This window comes from Nelumbo lutea, chromosome 3 (assembly GCF_056320005.1).
Source record: "Nelumbo lutea isolate HS-2025 chromosome 3, American lotus-T2T, whole genome shotgun sequence".
Taxonomy (NCBI): domain Eukaryota; kingdom Viridiplantae; phylum Streptophyta; class Magnoliopsida; order Proteales; family Nelumbonaceae; genus Nelumbo; species Nelumbo lutea.
The window spans coordinates 19,557,254-19,575,107 of record NC_142686.1 but is presented as its reverse complement, the minus strand read 5'-3'; positions in this window follow the sequence as shown (position 1 = coordinate 19,575,107).

Sequence of the window (17,854 nt, the reverse complement as noted above, 5' to 3'; positions counted from 1 at the left end):
TTCTGTATTAATAGAATTTTCTAAGGCCTGAACCCGAGCCCGACCTGACCATCGGGCCTATAACTTGGGATCGAGTCTGACCCTTGTAAAAACCCGAAGCCCGGATTTGAGCCAGGCTCAGGTTGGGCTTTTTAGACAAATCCTGAACCCGGCCCAAAACACAGTCGAGCTTACTATGTTAGGCTCGAGGTCAGGCCCGCGGGCCTAATTACATGACCAAGCCTGACCGGGGTGCAGGGCAGGTCACGGGTCATCGGTTTGACTGGCTGGGTTGAACAGTTAATACCGTATCATGTCAACATATAATTATCTACCCATAAAAGAGCGAATGCTCTTTCTTTCTTAAATTTTCATTAGACATTTTTACCCTTTTGTCTAAGCATACAACAGGTATAAAGAGAACATATATGCCCTTTATTCTCACTTCATAAACTATCCACTTATAAACCTTCAAAAACTGCGAGGGTGTTGGAACCATGAATTATAACTATTCAGAAAATGTCCACTTAATACATTAATTAATTTATTGATAGATGAATTATTAAAAGTGATCATAAATTATAAATAATTGTCATAGAGATACTGCCAGTCTACCATGTGCAAATGCACGTACACATTTACTAGTATGTATTAAGTGTGTACATACATACATACATACATACATGCATGTATATATATATACATATATATATAACCTTCAAAAAAAGTGTACATATGTATGTATGTATGTGTATAAATATATAATTTAGCAATAAATAATGTATAAATATGTTATATTTTTATACAATATCTTTTTTTAATTTAGCTTTTTATTTATAAAAAATCAAAATTATAAATTAAGGCAAAAAAAGGGGGGTTTTGTGAAAATAGTGGGACAATATGCCTATGGCCCTTGGGACACAGATCTAAAAAAGTTACCAAAAATAAAAAATAAAAAATAAATCACCTCGAGTTCTCCCCCCCACCCCCCCAACTCACGTCTCTCACTTTCTATAACAATCTCACTTCTCTCCATAATTAGCTCAATATATGTTTTATCCCCTCTTTCACTTCTATATCTAATTCCTACATATTCTCTCAAATTCCCCATAAAAACACTGCCATAATTTGTTAAGATTTGGTTTCAATTAAAGAAAGGGGAATAAGGGGAATTTTTTGTAAAGGGAATTCAATTTTTATTATATATTCATAGTATTCCCCATAATTGTCAAATAATCTATTGTTAAATAATCCATTAGTTATGAAAATTATTTAAAAAAATTGGAAAGTATTATACCAAAAACTATACAAAAAAATTATGAAATAATTATTTAAGAAATAACCCATTATTTAACAAATATTAAATAATATAACAATCTACCAAAAATGAATAAACAATCCATTATTTAATAATTTTTTGTTATTAATAAATGTTCAAAGTTTCAACATTTAGTGTAATTTACATTAACCACGGTAATTTAATATTTGTTTTAAATTTACAATAATGATTATTGATAAAAAGATATTATTAATTAGTGTAATTTACTAATTTCTATAAAATCAATAATTACAACTAACAGTTATGAAATAATTTAGCGAAACTCTTTAACTAATAATCATAAGTAATTAAAAATTTAAGAAATAAATCTATGAAAAAAATATTTTCCAAAACTATTTAGTTAATAATCCATTATTATTATTATTTAACTAAATAACTATTTAAAATTTAGGAAAATTAAATTAGGAAATTAATCTATCAAAAACTGTTTCATAATTATTTAAATAGCAATCCACTAATATTATTTAAATAAATAATTTCGAAAAGAATATAAAGTCTATCCACGCCAATGTAGACCACTTGGTTGATTTCGATCATACCTAGTTTTAGATTAATTAACAACAAATGGTTTACTTTTAATTAAAAATAAGGTAATTTACCATAATTACATAAATTTATGATAATTATATTTACTTCAACATAGTAAATAATTTGGGCTTAAAACAGTAAACAATTTACATTAATTTATTTTGATTGTAAATAGTTAATTTACTATACATCACTACCAATCAATAGCAATTTCAATGATTTGTTGGAAGTTATCATAAAACATTGTAATTTATTGTTATTTAATTTACCGTTAGTTAATTAGTTATACAGATTATTGGAATTGTAGGGATGGCAAACTTCCTTGTAAAACTAGGGCGCTACCCTACCCCGCCCCCAATTGGGCAAGTTTTCTCAAATCTTAAACAGCACGGGGTAGAGACGGTGTGGGGACAAAGAAAATATTTTTGCCCCAAATTAGGGATGGGGTTTGCATGTAATTTTCCGAACCCAATGGTAAATTAGTATAATATTTGTAGATTTAATATTGATTTTTAAAATATCTACAAGTTTTCATCACATTCTTATAATCCTAGCATCCCACAATTTCATTTATAAAATACCCCCAAATTGTCATAATCCAATTCCTAGAATAACCGCAAATTACCAAAATCATATTTGTAAAATATCCATAATTTAAATTTTTTAAGGTTGTTGCCTCATGGTGTGGAAAATTTGGGGATTCCCCATCCCCGATGGAGATGGTCTAACTAGCCGATACTTGGAATAATGGTCTTACTTTGTTGACCAAATCAACAAAGTTATACCAAAAGATGAGCTTTATGATAACCAGACTGGTTGGTGATGGTCTAACTAGTTGAGATCAACAACAAATTGATACAATGTGCTATATTTTTATGGCTTTGATTTCCTTGTATTGACTTGCTTAATGACCCTCTCCGAATTAAGTTGAGAAAAAAAGCTACACATATTATGCTTATGGGTCGAACCCGTAGTGGTGCTCATAAAAATCCAAAAAACCAAAAAAATATCAAACTAAGCAAACCAAAAAAATGCGGTTGAGCAAACTGATCAATTCAGCATTTCTAAAAAATTAAGGACCAATTCGGTTTTTGGTTAACCACTTAACAGAGAAAAAAACAGCAATTAATCGAAATGATTGATATATGTATATTATATATTTTTAAATATATCTCACATATGATCTATATTTTATATATAAATATATTACATTATTATATATTTATAGTATTTATAATATAATATATTACATGTATTTATTTGTAACATATGTTATAAATATAAAAAACCGAAGAACTAAAATGGTCAAAAACCTCAATCGATTAATCAATGATATCGGTTTGGTGTTGGTTTGGGGATATGGAAAAACTGGTAGGATTGGTTTGGTAAAGAAAAATAACCCATGGTCTGGTTAACTAAACCGTGAGCACCCCTAAACCCGAATACAAAGAGTAGTTTGAGAATTTTTTTTTTCATGTATATATTAACAATAATATTATTAATGGTTGCACTTCAATCTTTCATTTGAGATCCAATGATAAGAAAGAAAAAAAAAAACAAAAAACAAAACACATGAAACAAAGATTAGTGTTGTCAACCCACAGTTGACTCAGCCAATTGAACCATTCAAACCATCATCGACCTAGGGTTCCAGGTCTTGTTTTGTTAAAACCTGGTGGATGGTCAAAAACTATTGACTTGGTGAAAACCATCCAACTCAAATGGTTGGACCATTGAGCCATTAGACCCGCTGACTCCGTGATCGGGTTACAGGTTGCACATTAAATGTGTATGCAAACTCTTTGAAGCCATAACTCTGCACTCAGATGCCCGATTGAGGTTTTTTTTTTTGGTAACTTTTCGATATTTATGCTGCCCCACTATGTGGTACTAGACTTGTTCATGAGTCGAATAGCCCGACAGCTCGACCGAACCCGATCTAAGTCGGGTTTGGAAAGGATTTTAGGCACACAAGCTTAGGCTCGAGCCTAAAATATTGGGCCTGACCTATTTTCGGGCTTGGCTTGGGCTTTCTCAAAAAAGGCTTGGCCCGAGCCCGAGCCTAACTTGATAATGTATTATATAATAAAAATATATTTATATAATAAAAAAGCATATATATAATATTTTTTTATTTGTCTTTATTCTCCTTTTTCAAGTAGTAATGAGAGCTTTCATTTTTTTTTAGGTTTTGAGGTATTTTAATATAAATAAAATAGTTTTAATTAAACTAACAAGTAAAAAGTTATTTTTTCCAAATTTTTGTCTAGGCTCGGGCTTTGGGCTTTATACGAGGGCCAAGCTTGGGCTTGGGCTCAAGACCATGGCCCAATGGTCGGGCTGGGCATGGGGCTTGGGCCTGAACATATTCTATTAATTAAAGGCAAAGCCCAACCCAACCCAACCCGTAAACAAGTCTATGTAGCACAATATAATTTGTTCAACCCGAATGATCAAACTAGTGACTCACAACTCGAAGGCAAAAATAGTTCGGACTCCATGTCAGTTTTTAAAACACTAACAGAGATCACATATGTGTTCCACAAATGCCCCACATGCACATCTCATCATGCATTGGGAATAGCTCCATAAGTTGTTAGTGGGAGGTGTTCCCAATACATGGTTTAGGATATGTCACGGGGCATTTGTGGGGTGCTCTCTAGGGAGGGGGTAGATGTGAATTCATGAAGACATGGGTTCCATTTTCCAGGCACAAGAGGAAAAATAGGGGAAACGAAGGGTCACAGAGATGAACTCGTTTTTGGCATAGCAGAGACCAAAGAGACTTATCATTGTTGGCAATTAATCTCCTTGAACCAACATCGATAGATTTTTTCCTCCTCTTCCTCTTCTTCTTCTTCTTCTTCTTCTTCTCTTTGCATATATCTCCATAACTGAACAATGCCTCTGCCTCTCATGCTCCTTCTTTTTCTTTTCCCTTCCTTTTTCTTTTTTCCCTTCTTATTCTTTGCTAATCAACGTGTTTAACTGGTTTGATAGATTCTTTGTCCAACTTCTTTTACACGGCTTAGTCGATTTCCTTATAGAAGTTAAAGTCGAAACCATGTATTTTGTGTATACTATAAAAATGTTATAATAAATTTATTAGTTGTTTTTTTCATATGCTTTATTTATTTTACATTTCTTGTAAATTGATTCAATGGATAAATGTGATATCTCTCCCAAAAACCCTGGTAAGATTGTCTCTCAATGACTGTATGTGTATGTTGTACCTTTTTGTAGCTATCTTTTTTATCTTTAATACAAAGCTTGTAGTTATTGATCCAACAAAATTATTGGATATATTTAACCACAGCTTGAGCTATCAATAGTAAGAGATGTTGGACCCATCGGCCATAAGAGATGTATAAATTTTTTAAGTTGTAGGCGAATTGTAAGCCATTGAAATGGAATCACTATGCCAAGTCAATCCAAAGCAATTTTCTTTTTTGACTTGACAATAACCCTTTGTTAAGGCTCGGTTTTGAAGGAGTACAAATACAAATACAAATATATAGAGTGCAAAACCTTGTATTCTGTATGTATTTGTACTATACATATTTGTATTTGTATTTCTTCTAAACTGTGCCTAAAGAACAAATGAAGAAACCTAAATATATGGAAGAAAATCTAAAACACAAAATGTTCTACTGTATATAAGGTAGCTAGGTGGTAGAAGGTGATATAAAACAACAGACCTTAAACCAAAGAGTAAATAAGATCATTGGTTAATATTATACGACTTGCAACTATAGCTTAAAACTGAATCTCAATTTTATCTAATGTAGGGCTCAAGTAGCAAAGAGTGCAATTACTAATTTGATGTCTTGAAAGTGAGCTACTACTCAAACATTCTACAAATAAGCTTGTTGAGAGATTAGCTCGGTCCATATCTTGATGTGAGTTCGACCGGAAAATGCAACCAAGGTTGTAAAAGTAGACTTTTCAGGGCCTCAAGGGGGATTGAAGGGTCGGGTCAAGTGCTGACCAGTCCTCATGCCAGGGAAATCTTAGCAGTTTGTTTTGTAGATAATTTAGAGATGTAGGTTGAGATAGGGCATTTAATATTCTTTCGCCCACGTGAAGACGATGCCCTTGATTAAGGCATTCGATGTGGCATTGTAGATTATGCAATAGCTGAGTAGGTTTATTAATGTGTGTGAGGGAGAAATGTAAATCACAAGATGACAAAAGTAATCACGGGTATTTGGATCGCTAAATACTCCCTTAAACAACTATAATGATAACATTGATATCTTATAATCTCTTGTTTGATGGATTTGAAAATCTGTGGGACATTGGATACTTGTTAGAAAAGCCTTTGCAAGTCTACAAGTGAAATTTTATGGGTTTGTCATTTCTAATAATCATTACACTGATCTAGTAATATAACCTGGTAAAAGTGTTTGAGAAGATGTAGTAACTAATTATTTATCTCAATGCCTTTTATACTGTCTTTCTAAATTTCCCGAAGACAATAAGCAACATTAGCAAAGAGGGACTCTTCAACATGGCCAAGGGAATTAGAAAGCCATTAAAAAAACCTTAAATCATTATTAACATCATTGACTCTTAAGCCTAAACTAGAACCAATGCAGAATATATTCCTTATCCCCATCACATCTCGAGCAAGCGGGGAGGGGGGGCTGAATCACGTGTCTTGTAAACAGGTTTTATTCCATTATTACAACATTGTTAAATAAAGTTTTCACTACTGGTTCCACTTTGCAAGTTGTTCTCCATATTATCTTGTTCACAATATACCTACCTTGACTAGTTTCAGTATTTTGGATAATTCAAGATGCTAAAAAAAAGGTTCAAAGTATCGATGCATATCGGCCCGTATTGGCTGATACGTATCATGCCAATGGTTTCCCGATACGGTGGTTCAGAGGGTATTCAGGCCTTAAACCGACCCCTCTAAACTGGTTTAAAAAAAAAGTAAAATCCAAAAAAAAAAACTACCAATATAGCCCGACATGCCTATAACGACGTATCAAGCATATCGATATTCTGAACATTGGCTAAAGATAAGCATATTTCATAGTAAACATACCAAAGTTATTAGCCACCCAAATAACTTAATCCTCCCATGGATTATGAGATAATCTAATATGTGATTTTTTTGTTCAAAAAAGGCTCAGGAAACAAATCCCTTACTTTGCTCACCCCTACTATCAATTAATCTCACTTTATCATATCTGAAATAGATAAACTTGTAGTAAATGTAGGTAGTTGGGCCTATAGGAGTAAATCCCTTGATCCCAAGGATCCAAGGATACGACCAAGGATTCACCCTAAAAACCCCTATTGACATTTATGAAAATTCCATTGTTTAAGACCTTCCTAGTTTCAAGGATACCTTTCCATCCCCAAAATTGCCCCACTTTTGACATAACCTTTACGTTGCATTTGATTTTGGTGGGGAAATCATCGATGAAAAAGTTAGTTGTGATCAATTTAAAATTTTAATGGACCATGGACTTTTTTTTAATGTGATAATTGATGTAAATAATACATTGAATTTTTCGATGTACATTTACATCAATTAACGATGGAAAAGTCAACCAATTAGATGGTTTATGTAGACTTTATATTGGAAACATACGCTTGGAAAAAAAAAGTGGACCGGGTGTGGAGTTTTACACTAGTCCGTTTTTTTGCATTGGAAAACATACGCCAGTCGGTATTCTCTCCTCCTCTTGAAGTAACCCTGTGCTCAACGAGCAACAATCTCTAGTCCTCTCCTAATCTTCTTCCCTCTTTCCTTATCCTCCTCCTCCTTCCACTTCTTTAACCCTAGAAAAATGTAAATCGTACAATTCTAATTTTTGCATTCTACAATATTTACACTTTACAGTTTATTTTATTTAGTTTTTTAATATTTTTTAAACTACTGAACTCAAAATTAATTATTTACTTAGTTTTGTAACTTTTGTTTACATGTTTGCTCAAATTGAAATTCCAATATGATATTTTCTTTAGGCTTGGAATTTGATTTTTGCTTCAGGCTTTTTATTTTGAATTAATTTTCCTTCATATCTAGTAGTTTTTTTTTTAATTTATTTATTACATCGGCATTATTTGACCTTAGTCAAACCTTCGATCCGTTAACCTCTGTCTTTGATGGGTTTCTGCCCGGTCTGATTATATGAACATTTCTTAAAGTATTTTGATTTCATCACCACCCTAGCCCATAGGCTTTGTGTGTGTAACCATAGCCTCCAAGCTAACTTTGCTAGGAGGGCAAGATCGAAAGCATGCGGGTACCAGAATCCCATCCATATATTCAATTTATTTTTACTCAATTGATCCAATGAAACCCAAATATTTTTTGTCCCTCCATTGGCTTTCTCGCCACCAAAACCTTCTACGGAACTTTGAGATATCATGACACACCTTCTTTGGAAGCATGAAGCACCGAAGCAAGACATGCATTACGAATGAATGGTTGAAATCACTAATTTCAAAAGGATTTCTTTCCTTGCTTGAGATAGAAGATAATTTCTTCAACTTTAAGTTTTAAAGGCTTTCCTTCTAGTAATATATTTGAACAATTGTCATTTCCTCCTACCTCTCATAGGGTACAATCCCAAATAGATAGAATGAATATGAAGGGCCCTAGAAATTATTTCTCAGTGTTTTGGATGCATAAAGAAAACTTCAGATTTTCCATAGTTCATCTTTTGTCCTGAAAACCACTCCATAGTCTAGATATCCTTCAACATTTCCCCACGTTTATTGATATATATTAATGTGAAAATAAAACTATTGTCCAAAAAAAGATGGAAGATTAGTGGGCTTTCCTGCGTATTTTAACTTCATAAAGCAATTCTATATTAACTTTCTCAATTATCATGGTAGATAGGACACCATAACACATTACAAAAAGGTAGGAAGAGTTAGTGCAACTTAAATATGAAAAAGTTGTCTAATCATTTTAATTATTCTAACTCCTACTTAATTCCTCACGAAGGCAACTGGAGGGCTAGCTATTTTCTGGAAAATTAATATCCAGGTTTCTTTTTGTTTAGTTCACTCGAGATATGTTTTTCTTAAAATATCTTATCCTCCTATTATAGAAAACCATTTATTAGGTTTTATTTATGGACCTTCAATTAAAGCCCACCGAAATAAATTATGGCTTCATCTCAAACAATTGTTACAAACTCTTGATGTTTCGTATACCCTTATTGTTGACTTCAATTAGGTTGCTACAGTTATGGTTTAGGACCCTAGCTCCTCAAATGGTCCCTCTAAGTTGGTTTCAACCTAATATTGAAATCTTGTTCTAGAACCAAACTTCTAGAGATCAACATCCAAGGGGACAATCTAAGTTGGTCCAGTAAACAAGCCTCGGGTCACATTAGTAGACTACTTGACAGAGCTCTAATTACTCTTGATTGGATTTCAATTATCACAAATGCGAATCTTACATTATCTTATCGATGGGGTTCTGATCACCACCCTATCTATTAGATATTAATCCTAGGTTGCATCAATATCCAAAACCCTTTCAGTTCTATGAAACATGGCTCTCAAATATTTCCTATAAAGAAGTTGTACAATAAGGATAGGGTCTTATGATTAATGGATATGTTACCTATAGATTATCTCTTAAGATGGATCGCATTAAAAATTACTTAATCCATTGGAGAAAATTGGAATTTATTGATCATCGGCTAAATTTGAATAATTTAGAAAATTAGATAATACAAGCTGGGCAATCTACCCCTTGGGATCATGAGAAAATCAATTCTCTCTAAAAATCTTATGAAATCACACAATCCCAAATTTGGAGTTTTTATATATGAATATCTAGACAACTCTGGTTAAATCTAGAGACCGAATACCAAATATTTTCATAAGAGTACAATATGTCGCGAGAGGAAAATTGCAATTCAAGGAGTCCAAATTTTGCAAGGAACATGGGTGACAAATCGTAAAGAAATATCACAAGTCTTTATTTCCTATTTCTCATACCATTTCACCCACCAACATTTTGGGGATTAGAACTTTATTTCAAATATATTTAATTCAATCATATATGATGAAGACAATCTTTTCTTAACTTCTATCCCTTCTGATGAAGAAGTCAAATCAGCTCTTTTTAGTATAAAAAGTCTTAAATCTCTAGGCCCTGATGGGATTAGGGGTGTCAATAGTATTCGAAAATCCGATTTTAAATTCGAGATTCAACATAATTGAATCGAATTTAGATAATTCGAATATCTAATCGGTTGAATTCAGATATGACCTGATTCGATTCGATAAATATTCGGATTTGACTGATTATTTAAATCTTGTATATAGTATATAAAATATGTAAATGTCTTATATAATTTATATATATATATATATATATATATATATATATATATATAATTAAATCATATAAATAATTTATAAATTTTTATACTTTATATAAATAAAATATTTATTTTATGTTTACTAATAACTTAAAATGTTCAATTAGTCGAATTCGAATCGGATATTCAAATATTTAATTGGATTCGATTTCAAATATTAATTTTTAGTATCAGTTGGTATCCACTTTTTTAATCGGATTCAAATTCGAATATTGATAGATCTTATTCGAATTCAATCCGTTTGCACCCCTAGATGGGATGCATGCTTTAGTATATAAAGAACATTGGGATTTGATGGCATAGAAATGATATCATTTTGCCAATGAATTTTTCCACAATAAGAAACTTCTAAAACGTTTAAATCATACTTTTATATGCCTTAGCCCGAAAAAAGGTAAATTGCACTAAAGTCCATGGCTTCCATTTAACTAGTCTCTGTAATGTGATCTATAAAATCATTTAAAAAATACTAGCTAATAGACTCTGTACCATCCTGGAGAAGGGCATAGCCCCTAACCAATCAACCTTTTTTCTAGGTCAACAAATGATGGAAAATACCATTATTGCCCATGAGATGTTTCATTTTTTGAAACATCATAAAAAATGAACACAGGCTATGTAGCTATTAAACTAGACATGGCCAAAGCCTATGACCATCTCAAATGATTTTCAAAGGATTTCTATCACATCATCTTAGAATGCATATCTCTTATTTATTACTGTGTACTCATTAATGGAATTGTATAAGGAAAATTTTCACCCACCAGGGGATTCAGGCAAGGAGATACACAAACAACTTTAGATGATAAGAGCTTTCATCCTAGACATCAAAGAATGATACACAAACAACTTTAGATGATAGCCCTCCTTGAAAATTCTAAATATCTTGGTATTCCTCTGAATTGGGAATGAAGTAAGCATTCCCAACTTTCTTTCATTTTAGATAATCTTAGGTGAAAACTCAATAGTTGGAAGGATTATACTTTAAGTCAATCTAGGAAAAGGGTCATCATCCAATATGTTCTTCAAGTTATTTCAATTCATGCAATGAGTGTAGCTCAACTTCCTCAAAAAACTATTAATGCTATTGAACAAATTATTAGAAACTTCTGGTAGGCTAAAATTGTTGCTAATCCCTATCCCTATCGTTGGTGTTCGTGGAATAAACTAACCCAACCATGACCATTTGGTGGTTTGGGATTTAGGGATATTAAATTAGTGAATTATGTTTTACTGAAAAAACTAGCTTAGAGATATCTAAATGAACAACATAAATTATGGGCTCAACTTTGGAAATCAAAATATCTTCGGGATAAAAATGTTCCCTTATCTAATCCCTCGATCAAGTTTTTTCTTTTTGTAAATCTACTATCTTAAAACTACAAAAAATCTTTCATGAAGTGGGCTTCCTAGAATTTGTAAATTCTACTTGCAAAATTGACCAACTCCCTTTGATTCAAACAGTGAGAGTTTCCAAATGGTAAATCAACCAACTTTACCTAATATAAAGAGTCTTTCCTTTATAGATTTCACTAGTAATGGAAACCGGAACATTTATAGTCTCATAACTTCCTTCGATAGGGGACAAAATTCCCAAATTTTAAACACACGTATTTTACCAATAAAAACTACAGTATCTTGGATTTGGAAAAAACACTCATCAGAAAAATTTTCTTCTATGAAAGCTTACAAACATCTTATTATGCTCCATCTTAAGAAACTATATGAAAATCTAAAATTATGTTTGAAATGGATTTGACATCTTTTGGTCCCTCTGCGTTACCAATTGTCTCTCTGGAGAGTTATTCAAGAATTCATCCCCATCAAAGGAAATATTTTGCAGTTAGCTCAATATCAAATTTGTGTCCTATGTCATAATAGTGTAGAAACAATAAATCATCTATTTATGGAATGTTCATTCACTTGGTCCATTTTATTTGCAGCTCCCAGGAATATTAATGTAAACAATATATTTCAATATTTGTGGATCAATTGTATCAATGAATTAACAAAACTATTTCCCGAATCAGTTATACTAAATCAAGTGCCTAGTTCGTATACTATGGCTTTATATTATATATGGTTTGACCGTAATGAGAAATGCTTAAAAAAAACATTAGTATCCAATCTTTAGGTTGTAGGAAAAATTAATAGTATCTTTAATAGCTTTCATGCCCCACAACATCAGTCATATTTAGCCCAATGACTTCCTTCAAAATTTTGCATCAATATAAAAACAAACATTGATTGCATTATATTTACAAATGTTGGCAAAATTAATCAATTCTCTATTTAGTCATGGCATCATCATCTTATTCACCAATATCGGTTGTCTTTGTGTTATAGGAGGAATGAAGCAACTAAAATCAGTAAAGGAAGATTAACTTTTTGCTATACAACAAGGAATTCAACATGCACTCCAGATGGCCAAAACTAATCTTTTGATATGTTTGGATTCCCAACAAGTCGTGCATGCTCTACAAAATAGGACTTCTCTACATTGGTCAAGCCTGGGGCTTTTAATGGAGACCAAAAACTTATTGCAATCTTTTCAGTCAACAAAACTTATGTTTATAAATCTTAGTTTTAATGTTGTTTCAATGTTCCCGCACATCAGGTGGCACAATTAAGTAAAACTCTTATGTAGGATCACTTTTTGTTGGATCATTATCCTCCATAAATAGTAGATATAAAGGACTATGTAATTAGTTCTCCTAGCTAATATACTTTTTTTATCCTAAAAAAAAACTCTTGAATATGTGAAGTGGGATCTACTTCTCACTAAATGCACCTCACATCGACTTCAACAGCCATATCCCACCATGTACTAGGAACATGAAGTCATGAATTCAGATTTTCTCCTCATAGTCGGCCTCATACTGTCCTCACAACACCTCGTTGCGCCACGCATCCCCAGATTCGTATAGGACCAAAACATGAGCGAGGGGCAACGACACTAGCAACCTAGCCGTTACTTCCCCAAGCCCAGATTCAATGCTTTGGCTCTCTATTCCCGCCCAAACCTCTCGCCATTGCCTCTTTTCTCTTCGAGTGAGGATCAAAACTGTAACTCCCCTTCCACCAAATGCAATCATCCCTTCAGTGGTGGTTAATCTCACTAGCAAAAATAAGCTATGGCGACTCTTCTTTGGCTCTTTATCCCACCCAAACCTCTCACCTTGCCTCCCTCTCTTCAAGTCAGGAACAAAACCCTAGCTCCCCACTCTACCGGTTGCAACCATATCTCCAATGGCCAACGTTGATCAGTATGCTCTCTTATTCTCTTTCCTCTTCTTTTGTTGATGTGATGATCGTAAGAGAGTATATATTGTGCATGTTGCATGTTTGTATTTTAGGATTGCAAATTAATCTAGGCTTCCATGTTTATTGAAACATGAAATCATCATTGTTCTTGTGTATGTTGTTTAGAGACTATTATGCACATTGTGATTCTATCGGATTATTCATATTTTTCATCACTGAACGAGAAATAAAACCACTTTAAGTGGATTTCTCACATTCTAATATTATCAATTATGATTGGTTTGTAGAATATTTTGGTTTAGGTTGTTTTTGATTTATTGTGGTCTTCTTTTAGGTAACCATGCATGATGTATTTGTGTTTCATTTTAGTTTTTATCCTATAAAATCATCATAATGGAGACATTGCAAATACATAACGAAAATAAAAATGAATTTATATCTCAATATCCCAAAAGTTGCTTTATATCTATTTTTTTCTAATACTTTCCTGTAATAACTCATTTTTATATGATAGATTTATCTATTTGAAGACAAATGTAATAACTCATCTTTATTTGATATAGTTTTCTCATAACTCAGATCCTTAGTTCCCAATCTTTAACAGGTGCATTCATTCAATTCATTTTTTTTTTTCTTTTGTTTTTCCTGTCTTATTAGTGTTATTTGACCTAAAAGCCTTCTTTAAATCAAATCATGCATCTTGGATGGTTCCGACCAACTCTCCTTAAGCTGCAATTCATCACCTTAAATTATTACTAAGTTCTCAATCCACCAATCACCTGTAGGACTTGCTTATCCTATATGCTGCACCAATAGGTAATTAAATGCTTCATGTGGCAATGTATTGATCAATGGCTTCTCTCCTGATGATCCCTTCCCTTAAGCAACATAGAGCTTATTGATGCAAACTAACTACTTATGAGATATGATGTCTAAAAATAGTTTCCATGGTTCAAAGAACCATATCGAAGATCTAGTTATATTCTAAAGTGCAAACATAAGATCCTAAACTTAGGAAAATAATATTTTGAAAAACAAAAACATGGAAGATATGCAACAATAACAATCAAGCCACTAACTCTACAAAGGTAGAAATAGTGGCAGTCCTCACGGGTCATTGTTGTGCTAAAATGTTAGGAATTTCCTCAATACCCATCGAGGGCAATTTGGCGAAGATGGCCAAAGGAAAAAGACAGCGGGCCTTGGAGTGTGGCTCATTTTTTGGCTGAAGCTAGAAATATAATGACAGGTTAAGCTGAAAGGAATTCCAAGGGAATCGAACACTGTAGCATATGGGTTAGCTAAACCCAATGCTCATAGTGATTGTTTATTTAGTAACAGTGCTTTGCATTTGTAATCTTTTTCTTTGTTTTGCTCTTGATGTACATCTTCCCATGTACCTCCTTTTTTATTATAATCTCAGTTTTTTTTTTTGGCTAAAAAAAGATGCAAAAGTATCTAATTGTTGTATTCTTCAAAGCTAAAAGACTTGAGCATTTTTACATAACAACTGTTTTTTTTTTTAAGTTAAGGTAAAATTGTATTGATGTATTAAAAAAGAAATATACAAGTATGTTAGTTCACTGTATAAAAAGATTATGTACATATGAAGACCAGCAAGATCTCCCCAAAAAAGAAGAAGACAAGAGATCACCCTTGAAGTGCAGCTCAATACTCATCATCTTCTAAGGCTACCAATGATTTGATTGATCAACATCTCATCTTGATTTTGCTTTTGGTCAAATATCCTCCTATTCCTCTCAATCCAAATATCCCACATTACAGCCAAGGGAGTAGTTCACCATAGAATCTATCCTTTTTTGGTCATACCTCCTGCTTTCCAACTTTCAAAAAGGAACTTGACAACTTTTAATACTATTCAAGGAATGGGTTTCATTTATTTACTATCATTTGTAAGCAGACAATTGCTTTATCACTTGAGAGAGAGAGAGAGAGAGAGAGAGAATGGAGTTCAAATAGCAATCCACATGGAGACGATTCTTGAAGGGCATAAGAGGAGATGCATAGCAGAGAGAAGAAGTAATGCCAAAGGCAGATTTCTGGTTGTATTGGAAGTGTTCGGTGAAATCAATAATCAATTAGTCTGCTTGCCGAAAGGTAAAAAAAAAGGTGTAAGTAATATGAAGGGAGATTAGAAGCATCTTGTAGGAGTTTTTGAAAGTGCATAAGGAAGAAAAGTCTCCAGAGATTTCTATAGAAGAAGTAGAAAGCTATACTTCTAAGTAAGAAATGGGGTCAACTTGGTAGTGAATGACCCATGTATTGAGAAGCTAACCCGCATAATAGAGAATGATGAATGGGAAAACCAATTAGTAATTGTTGTGAATAAGAAAAAGTGGATTGGAGAAGAATAGCAGAATACCTAATCAAAGTATTGAGACTGAAGGGTCTTGTCTTAATTACTCATTTTGAAGACTGCAAAGAAGCTTTGATAGACTTGTTGGAGGATGAGTGGAAGTAAGTGCATTGAACTTCTAGTTAGTAGAGGAAGCAATCACAATTATGAAATGGTCCCCTAGCTCAAACTCAAACGTCTTATAGTTGGACTGCCTTTCCACCTAGAGGTGTAAAGTGGGCAGTGTCGGGCCGGCATGACATAGCCGATGGCAGCCCACCCTAAAGGTGGGCCATGCCGTGCTAGCCCGCGGGCCGCCACGGGCTGTGCCGTCCTCCCTGGTGGAAATTTTGGGGGTTGGCCCGACACGGTCTAGGCCCAAGGGGCCTATGCCGTGCCATGTCGGCACGCAGGCCTGGGCCGAGCCGGGTTGCAGGCCGTGTCGGGCTGGGCCATAGGCTTGGGCCGGACCGGGTTGCAGGCCATGCCGGGCCATGGGCTTGGGCCGAACCGGGATAGACTCACTGAATGGATTATTGTCAAATCAAATGTCATATCAGGGATTTAGGATCACTGGACCAGGATTCAAGAATTAGGACAAGATACGAATAATAAATTAATAACAAATTTATGATTACCCAATAACCCAAAGAATAAATAAATAAAAGTATAAATCAATTCAAATAGGAATTTAAAATTTTCATTTCATTTAAATTTGAATGAATAATGATACAAATTACAAAGCATACAATTATACAAATATTGAAATTATGAAATATACAATGGTTGGATACTTCATAAGCTTCATACTTGGATAGTTGGATGAATGAAATATGAAAATGGAATAAATTAATAAAATATAAAAAAATACAATATAGAATTATAGACTATATAGTTACAAATTAAAAATACAAAATTACATTAATGGTAAATAAATTAAATAAAGTTAAAACAAAATTTATAATAATTTGACAAAATTAAAAATTGTGGGTTATTTGTTAAAATTTACAACTTAAACAAAATTTGCATATACATTACGATGAAAGCATTCACACACACTTTCATCATCTTTTTTAGGTGAAAAACCAAATATACAGTGTATGTAGTACTATAGTATCATGCCCTCATTTGTCGTGTAGTTATAAAGTTGTAATCTATATTCTGCATCATGATTCATAATTGCATCTAGCCAACCCTAGTAGGCTGGTACAGTTGTAGTGTCGTAGTGTGGTACCTGCACTAAAACAACTAAACAAGACTCCAATGAAACTATAGCCTGTAGACACCGGAGGGGTTAGTAGATCACAGATCACGTGCCATGGCGGGATTGGTGGCGAGAAATGTTCTCCGAGACTCTAACTTCTCCCAATATTTTTAAAATTTATTTTCCATTATTTAAAAAAATCATTTAAATTGTGGGTTATTTCTTCTTCCTTCTCATGTGTGAGAAAATGTCCTGTCAAATGACCAATACCACCATTGCTACAATAGCTAAAGTATTTTCTACATTTTTGGCAAACAACTCTTTTCCCCTTCCCCTGAACATCATCTATTTTTAATATTCTCCAAATCAGGCTACTAAACTTGGGGTTTTGGGAAGAGCTGACCATTTTTTTCAAATTCTAAAAGAAATAAAATTAATTTAATTGGACTTACCCCAGAATCCCGAATTGTCGGTTCAAAATCCCAACTTGATTTCAACGATTAAAGCCTTTCAACGTGATAATGTCCAAGACTCAAAGCCTCCCAAATTGCTAACTTGGAGAATTAGACAATCAGCCAACCAAACTATGAGACTATCAAATTTCACTTAGATGGCAGAGAATGTATGAGAGTCCAAAAGAGACTGAGAGTCTGAGAGACTGAGAGAGGAAAGACTTGAAGAGATTAAGAGAATAACTTAATAGGAGAATTGTTGAATTTGTGTGATGAGAATGGTGGAGGATAGGGCTATTTATAGGAATTTAACATAATTCATTTACCCAAAATGCCCAATAGGAGGGGTATTTTGGTTATTGT